Source organism: Bubalus kerabau, chromosome 12 (assembly GCF_029407905.1).
Source record: "Bubalus kerabau isolate K-KA32 ecotype Philippines breed swamp buffalo chromosome 12, PCC_UOA_SB_1v2, whole genome shotgun sequence".
NCBI lineage: Eukaryota > Metazoa > Chordata > Mammalia > Artiodactyla > Bovidae > Bubalus > Bubalus kerabau.
In genome coordinates, this window is record NC_073635.1 from 17,067,564 (window position 1) to 17,077,177 (window position 9,614).

Genomic DNA, 9,614 nt, shown 5'->3' on the forward strand with positions numbered 1-9,614 from the left:
GCCGGCGGGTGAAGGTGACCTGGGTGCTTTCTTTCGGGACAGCATCCCGCCGGAAGACCTGCGACCTCACTTCACCTTAATCTGCCTCGGTTCCCAGGAAGAGGAGATTAAAAAAGGAAAAGCTGATTGTTTTGAAAAGCATCTGATTGCCCTAAAGGATAGCATAGGGGTCCAACTTTTCCAGGCACCTCTTCCAAAAATAAGAACGGGAAATTACCAGCATCAAGTGGGACGTACTACCAGAAAACAGATCGTGAGTGCTTGCGTGCCAAGTCATCTTTGGAGGGGTATAAAGCAGGCCATTTGTGCTCCGGAGCGTACCCGTCTAGACTGTCAACGGAATAGCCGTGTACCAGGCTCTTTGATACGACGAAGCACACAATATTTGGTTCGATCTTCAGGCATCATTTCTAAACAGTACTAATCGGGACTGAGATTGTAGAAAATCTCATTATATTGAAGGCATTTTATTTGGGGGTTAAATAGTTACGGGCCAACTGTAGTGACTGAATTTAAAATAAGTCATTATTACAGAAAGAAAACAACTTTTTGGTGAAGAGTTAGATATTGTGGATTTTCAGAGGCCATGGAGGGACTTCCTCACCTTTTTTGACGAAAAACTCTTCCCAAATTTATAAATTGATAACATTTTGGAGGTAGGAGAGAAAATGAGTGTCATTTCTACCATTCTGGAAAAGCAGTATTTACTAGCTGAAATAACACTGCCAGATTGAATTTTTGGTTAACATTTGAAATTTTAAGATGGTCCTGATTGGTAATAGTCTATGTATTTTTAAATTTTGTGTTAATTATAAGCCAAAATTTTATCTAGATTCTTTCTAGAAGATTTAAGGAATTGTTTTTCTCACCCTCTTTTTCTTTTATAGAATTCTGCTTGGACTCAGTATAGTATTAGCACGGAATGATTTTCATTAGGATTTAATCTGGATTCGAATGAATTTTTCAGCAACAATTGAAACATATTCAAAAGCTTTTAAGTTCTTCACCCATAGCTGTGACAAATAGTGCTTATTATTAAAATGCAAAAACACCCACAACTTCTTCGAAGACCTTTACCTCCAAATCTCCCTAAGCTGTCTTTATGTCAGAAGAAAGTCCATGCAGGTATGTGTATTAATCAGATATGTTATTAGCTTTTTTCTTTTTCATAGAATTTTCTCAACCTGCACAGTTCAGCATCACAGTAAAGACACTCACTGGGGACTTCCCTGGTGGTCTAGTGGCTAAGACTCCAAGTTGATAATGCAGGGCCCCCAGGGTCTGATGCCTGGTCAGGGAACTAGATCTAGACCCCACATGTTGCAGCAGCCAAATAAATAAATATAAAGACACTCACTAATGACTACAACTTACAGATTTTTGTGTAATATGGTAACATCTAATTCAAATTACAAATACAGTTGATTCTCATTTTTTGTGGATTCTGTAGGAGTGAATTTACCTAACTGCTAGAATCCATTTGTAATCCCCAACCCAGAACATTGTACTATGTTTTGTCTTTTTAATTTCAAAATATACCATGAAGAACACTTTGGAGCAGTATATGGAGCTCTTTCTCTCTCCTTTTATAATAGTGAGACTGTGTGCAGCAAGAGGGCGTATATGGTAATTCTTGGATACAGCCAAGGCAGTGAAAGCATACATATTCCCAACAGTGGTGGGAAAAGGATACTGCTCTGCCTTCTTGTTTTAGCTCCCATAAACAACTGCCACCTTTCCGGTCTAAATAGTGCCATAATTTCTGAATTCTGTACTTTTGGTTGGTGATTTAATTGTCTAAAATAGCCCCCAAGTATAGTACAAGAAGGCTATGATGTGCCTTCCAGAGAGAACATATGCTTTAGATAATCTTCCTTCAAGCCTGAGTTACAGTGTTGTTGGCTGAGAGTTCAATGTTGATGAATCAACAATCTAAAGTGTCTTTAAATAGGAACATACATAAAACAAGGTTGTGTGTATTGATTGGTTGCTGATAATGTTGAGATCAGAGGCTTGCAAGAACCTGACCCTGTATTTCCCCAAGAAGTAATAGCTCAGTGTTGGATAATTCAGTGCTTACTGAGACTAGAGAACAGAACTGCCCTGAATCATGAGAATTGACTGTATTTATAAACACAGTGCTAAGAACTGGAGATATAATAGTGAGTAAAATAAACTCTGCCAATTCTCTTTATTAGTTACCCTTTGGTGAGATCCAACAATCATATAATTAAATGTAAAATTACCCTGTGATAAATGCTATGAAGTAAAGGAGAGCCACTTATGATTATAACTTTATATAATACACTCTTAATCCTCTATTTCTCTATATGGTATATATTGACTCCTTACTGATAAGCAATGATAAAATTAGCATACATCCTTTTCTTCCCCCTTTTCATTCTCTTCTATCACCTGATTTTAGTTGATTATATTAATTATTTTAGTGTCAACATTTATAAGCATATTAAAATATGCTTAGTCTATAACTTGATGTACAGTGCTAAATCCTGTTGATGCATGGCCATAAAAGATGTGTGAATCAATACACCTATGTTATATACAATTTTCTTTCCCACATTTCCCACCTACTTTTGTTATATCATTTCTATATATTTCTACAGTGTTTTATATTTCTGCATTTACAATCTGTTCTATAATAGTAATATCCACAGTTATATAGATATACTGCTCACTACCAGTTCTTTGGCTGTAGTTTTCCATTTGTTTTTCTGTTGAAGTTCATCATCTAGCACAGAGTTTCTCACTATTGCCATTTTGAGCTGGATAATTCTTTTTGTGGTGCGGACGGGGGTGGGTGGGGGGAGTGCAGGGATGGATCATCTTGCTTTGGCAACTCGGATAGTTAATGACCTTGACTATTATTAATCTTATGTCCCCAAAGGCTCTTGGCAGAGTACTTTGTATGTAATGGGTGTTCAAAATACTTGTTGAATGAATGAATAAATAAATACCTAAAATGTATGAAGTACGATTTATAAAAATGAGTAGTCAAGTATTGAAATAAAATTGAAATAAATATGTACAATTTGCATACAACACTAAATGCTGTAGAGAATTAATGACATGAATCTGGTCCCTGTCTTTTAGGACTTTTCAAGACCTTTAGTTAAACTCTATTGTATGTATTGATATGCATACAATGAGAACCTAAAATAACAATACAAAGCAGCATAGAATTTATGTCCAATTAATGGTACAGACAGCAGTAGCTCATAAATGTGAGAAACTCTGGGGCAGCAATGGGGCATGAGCTAAGGCTTGAGAAATTAGTAAAAGTGAAGTGAAATATGTTTACTTATGGAGGAGATCGGTATAGTTTTTGATGGCAGAAGAGTCTATTGGAAAAGTAGAATTTTAACATTCTAAGAGAAAAAAAAATAGAAATCATGGGGAAATGTATCCAAAAATAGGGAAGTCTGAACTGAGAGGACAGATATCATCTTCATTGGGCAGATTTCCCTAAGCACCTCTTCTCTTTGCATCTAGTCAGAGTACTTTTCTTTATGGTCCAGAGTATCCCCGACCTACCCTCTGCTGACCTCTAATTCTCTAGTATAACTGTTTCTGCCTAGTAGTATCTGTTGCTCAGTTGTGTCCAACTCTTTGCAACCCCATGGACTGTAGCCCACCAGCCTCCTCTGTCCATGGGATTTCCCAGGCAAGAAGACTGGTTGTTTAGTCACTAAATTGTGTCCGACTATTATGGTGTCTGACTAAATAGTCAGAACCAACTATTTTCTGACCCCATGGACTGTATCCCTCCAGGCTCCTCTATCCATGGTATTTTCCAGTCAAGAATACTGGAGTGAGTTGCCATTTCCTTCTTCAGGGGATCTTCCTGACCCAGCGATCGAACCTGAGTCTACTGCATTGGCAGGCAGATTCTTTAGCACTGCGCCACCTGGGAAGCCTATTTTCTATATTAAATTGCAAGACCTTTGATGGTAGTAAGATTTCTGCTGTGTAATTGTACTCTCAGCACTATGTGTACAGCTAGCACATGTAAAAAAGTGAAAAAGTGTTTGTCTCTCAGTTGTGTCCAACTCTTTGCAACCCGATGGACTATAGCCCACCAGGCTCCTCTGTCCATGGGATTCTCCAGGCAAGAATATTGGAGTGGGTAACCATTCCCTTTTCCAGGGTATTTTCCTAACCCAGGGATGGAACCCAGGTTTCCTGCATTGCAGGTGGATTCTTTACTGAGGAGCTGTTAAATGTTTGTTGAATTAATTAATGAGAACAATAAGTATGGGTTGTGTTAATCAAGAAAGGTGGATTGTATTGGCTTGGTAGTATCTTACAGAAAAACCCTGAATTTTAGCCATCCAATATAAGGTTTAAGGTACACTTTGAAAGAAGAAAATGATTTAAATTGGTTACTAAGAGAAGGTGTTACACACTGTTTGATCAAGACAAAAAACTCAGGTCTGCCTAAAAAAAGAACAGTGTCAGAAAAGGAAAAGTGATCTCAATCTAATAGGTAACTATTCTAAGCAATAATAATAACAATGTATTGGGTGAGTATAGTACAGGGATAAATGGAATGGATGACAGCAATTTTATATGGAAAGGAGGGAAGAATTGGGACTACACTGTTAAAAGATACTGACCATGGCCAATAAGCAGTGTAGTGTTTGTTGAAAGTAGACTTAGAATCATTGTAAATATCTATTGCAAACTCTAGGGCAAGCATTTAAAATAATTTTATAAGTGTAATTGATATGCTAACAGAGGAATGAAAGCAAAGGATAGAAACTGACTCATAAATTCTCAACTAAAACCAGAAAAGACAGAAGAAGAACAGAAGATTTTTAAAGAGATGGCAAAGTAAAACAGCTGCAACAAATAGAAAACTTTACAAATGTGGCAGATGTTAGGTCAGCAATGTCAATCATTTGTTAAAATGTGAATGATCTAAGTATGCCAATTAAATGATAGAAACTGTCACAGTAGATAAGAGACAAGAGCTAATTACATATTGTCTGCAAGAAACTCCCTTTAAATATAAAAATGAGTCAGTCAGTTCAGTCGCTCAGTCATGTCCGACTCTTTGCGACCCCATGGACTGCAGCATGCCAGGCCTCCCTGTCCCTCACCAACTCCTGGAGTTTACTCAGACTCATGTCTATTAAGTCAGTGATGCCATTCAACCATCTCATCCTCTGTCATCCCCTTCTCCTCCCACCTTCAATCTTTCCCAGCATCAGGATCTTTTCAAATGAGTCAGCTCTTCACATCAGGTGGCCAAAGTATTGGAGTTTCAGCTTCAACATCAGTCCTTCCAATGAATACTCAGGTCTGATTTCCTTCACGATGGACTGGTTGGATCTCCTTGCAGTCCAAGGGACTCTCAAGAGTCTTCTCCAACGCCACAATCCAAAAGCATCAATTATTCAGTGCTCAGCTTTCTTTATAGTCCAACTCTCACATCCATACATGACCACTGGAAAAACCATAGCCTTGACTAGATGGATCTTTGTTGGCAAAGTAATGTCTCTGCTTTTTAATATGCTGTCTATGTTGGTTATAACTTTTCTTCCAAGAAATAAGTGTCTTTTAATTTCATGGCTGCAGTCACCCTCTGCAGTGATTTTGGAGCCCCCCAAAATAAAGTCTGCCACTGTTTCCCCATCTATTTCCCATGAAGTGATAGAGCAGTGGATGCGTGGCACAGGAGTGGCCAAGAGGAGCTACCCCACATCCAAAATCAGGAGCAGCCAAGAGGAGCTACCCCATGTCCGAGGTCAGGAGCAGTGGCCAAGAGGAGTTACCCCACGTCCAAGGTCAGGAGTGGTGGCCGAGAGGAGATACCCCATGTCCAAGGTCAGGAGCGGCAGCCATGAGGAGATGCCCCACATCCAAGGTAAGGAGCAGCGGCTGTGCTTTGCTGTAGCAGCCGTGAAGAGATACCCCACGTCCAAGGTAAGAGAAACCCAAGTAAGAGGGTAGGCACTGAGAGTGGGCATCAGAGGGCAGACAGACTGAAACCACAATCACAACCAACTAGCCAATCTGATCACACGGACCACAGCCTTGTCTAACTCAATGAAACTAAGCCATGCCGTGTGGGGCCACCCAAGATGGGTGGGTCATGGTGGAGAGATCTGACAGAATGTGGTCCACTGGAGAAGGGAATGGCAAACCACTTCAGTATTCTTGCCTTGAGAACCCTGTGAACAATATGAAAAAGCAAAAAGATAGGACACTGAAAGAGGAACTCCCCAGGTTGGTAGGTGCTTAATATGCTACTGGAAATCAGTGGAGACATAACTCCAGAAAGAATGAAGGGATGGAGCCAAAGGAAAAACAATACCCAGTTGTGGATGTGACTGGTGATAGAAGCAAGGTCCGATGCTGTAAAAAGCAATATTGCATAGGAACCTGGAATATTAGGTCCATGAATCAAGGCAAATTGGAAATGGCCAACAGGAGATGGCACAAGTGAATGTCGACCTTCTAGGAATCAGCGAACTAAGATGGACTGGAATGGGTGAATTTAACTCAGATGACCCTTATATCTACTACTCTGGGCAGGAATCCCTTAGAAGAAATGGAGTAGCCATCATGGTCAACAAAAGAGTCCGAAATGCAGTACTTGGATGCAATCTCAAAAACGACAGAATGATCTCTATTCATTTCCAAGGCAAACCATTCAATATCAAGATAATCCAAGTCTATGCCCCAAACAGTAACTCTGAAGAAGCTGAAATTGAACAATTATATGAAGACCAACAAGACCTTTTAGAACTAACACCCAAAAAAGAAGTCATTTTCACTATGGGGGACTGGAATGCAAAAATAGGTAGTCAAGAAACACCTGGAGTAACAGGCAAATTCGGCCTTGGAGTACAGAATGAAGCAGGGCAAAGGCTGATAGAGTTTCACCAAGAGAATGCACTGGTCATAGCAAACACCCCCTTCCAACAACACAAGAGAAGACTCTACACATGGACATCACCAGATGGCCAACACCGAAATCAGACTGATTATATTCTTTGCAGCCGAAGATGGAGAAGCTCTATACAGTCAGCAAAAACAAGATCAAGAGCTGACTTTGGCTCAGATCATGAACTCCTTATTGGCAAATTCAGACTTAAATTGAAGAAAGGGGGGAAAACCACTAGACCATTCAGGTATGACCTAAATCAAATTTCTTATGACTATACAGTGGAAGTGAGAAATAGATTTAAGGGACTAGATCTGATAGACAGAGTGCCTGATGAACTATGGAGGGAGGTTCCTGACATTGTATAGGAGACAGGGATAAAGACCATCCCCAAGAAAAAGAAATGCAAAAACGCAAAATGGCTGTCTAAGGAGGCCTTACAAATAGCTGTGAAAAGAAGAGAAGCCAAAAGCAAAGGAGAAAAGGAAAGGTATACCCATTTGAATGCAGAGTTACAAAGAATAGCAAGGAGAGATAAGAAAGCCTTCCTCAGTGATCAGTGCAAAGAAATAGAGGAAAACAATAGAATGGGCAAGACTAGAGATCTCTTCAAGAAAATTTGAGATACCAAGGGAACATTTCATGCAAAGGTGGGCTCAATAAAGGACAGAAATGGTACAGACCTAACAGAAGCAGAAGATATTAAGAAGAGGTGGTGAGAATACACAGAAGAACTGTACAAAAAAGATCTTCACAACCCAGATAATCATGGTGATGTGATCACTCACCTAGAGCCAGACATCTGGAATGTGAAGTCAAGTGAGCCTCAGGAAGCATCACTATGAACAAAGCTAGTGGAGGTGATGGAATTCCAGTTGACCTATTTCAAATCCTAAAAGATGATGCTGTGAAAGTGCTGCACTCAATATGTCAGCAAATTTGGAAAATTCAGCAGTGGCCACAAGACTGGAAAAGGTCAGTTTTCATTCCAATCCCAAACAAAGGCAATGCCAAAGAATGCTCAAACTACCACATAATTGCACTCATCTCACACTCTAGAAAAGTAATGCTCAAAATTCTCCAAGCCAGGCTTCAGCAATATGTGAACCATGAACTTCCAGATATTCAAGCTGGTTTTAGAAAAGGCAGGGGAACCAGAGATCAAATTGCCAACATCCGCTGGATCATGGAAAAAGCAAGAGAGTTCCAGAAAAACATCTATTTCTGCTTTATTGACCATGCCAAAGCCTTGGACTGTGTGGATCACAATAAACTGCGGAAAATTCTGAAAGAGATGAGAATCCCAGACCACCTGACGTGCCTCTTGAGAAATCTGTATGCAGGTCAAGAAGCAACAGTTAGAACTGGACATGGAACAACAGACTGGTTCCAAATAGGAAACGGAGTATGTCAAGGCTGTTTGTTGTCACCATGCTTATTTAACTTCTCTGCAGAGTACATCATGAGAAACGCTGGGCTGGAAGAAGCACAAGCTGGGATCAAGATTGCTGGCAGAAATATCAGTAACCTCAGTAATGCAGAATAAACCACCCTTATGGCATAAAATGAAAAAGAACTAAAGAGCCTCTTGATGAAAGTGAAAGAGGAGAGTGAAAAAGTTGGCTTAAAGCTCAACATTCAGAAAATGAAGATCATGGCATCTGGTGCCATCACTTCATGGGAAATAGATGGGGAAACAGTGGAAACAGTGGCAGACTTTATTTTGGGGGGGCTGAAAAATCACTGCAGATGATAATTGCAGCCATGAAATTAAAAGATGCTTACTCCTTGGAAGGAAAGTTATGACCAACCTAGACAGCATATTAAAAAGCAGACACATAACTTTGTCAACAAAGGTCCATCTAGTCAAGGCTATGGTTTTTCCTGTGGTCATGTATGGATGTGAGAGTTGGACTATAAAGAAAGGTGAGCATCAAAGAATTGATGCTTTTGAATTGTGGTGTTGGAGAAGACTCTTGAGAGTCCCTTGGACTGCAAGGAGATCCAACCAGTCCATCCTAAAGGAGATCAATCCTGGGTGTTCATTGGAAGGACTGATGTTGAAGCTGAAACTCCAATACTTTGGCCACCTGATGCGAAGAGCTGACTCATTTGAAAAGACTCTGATGCTGGGAAACATTGAGGGTGGGAGGAGAAGGGGACAACAGAGGATGAGATGGTTGGATGTCATCACCAACTCAATGGACATGAGTTTGGGTGAACTCCAGGAGTTGGTGATGGACAGGGAGGCCTGCCGTGCTGCAGTTCATGGGGTCGCAAAAAGTCAGACACAACTGAGCAAGTGAACGGAATTGATGGGACCAGATGCCATGATCTTCATTTTCTGAATGTTGAGCTTTAAGCCAACTTTTTCACTCTTCTCTTTCACTTTCATCAAGAGGCTCTTTAGTTCTCCTTCACTTTCTGCCATAAGGGTGGTTTATTCTACATATCTGAGGTTACTGATATTTCTCCCGGCAATCTTGATCCCAGCTTGTGCTTATCCAGCCCAGCATTTCTCATGATGTACTCTGAATATGAGTTAAATAAGCAGGGTGACAATATACAGCCTTGATGTACTCCTTTTCCTATTTGGAACCAGTCTGTTGTTCCATGTCCAGTTCTAACTGTTGCTTCCTGACCTGCATACAGATTTCTCAAGAGGCAGGTCAGGTGGTCTGGGATTCCCATCTCTTTCAGAATT

The 9,614-nt window shown here is 40.2% G+C and overlaps 1 long non-coding RNA gene across 1 annotated transcript; it reads left to right on the forward strand.

Annotated features, from left to right (window-relative positions):
* The first annotated feature begins 23 nt into the window (after positions 1-23).
* LOC129624083 (uncharacterized) lies at positions 24-5,865 on the forward strand. The gene is made up of 3 exons (XR_008700736.1): positions 24-388; positions 888-1,125; positions 5,672-5,865. It is a non-coding gene; the product is annotated as an uncharacterized LOC129624083 (long non-coding RNA).
* The last annotated feature ends 3,749 nt before the right edge of the window (positions 5,866-9,614 follow it).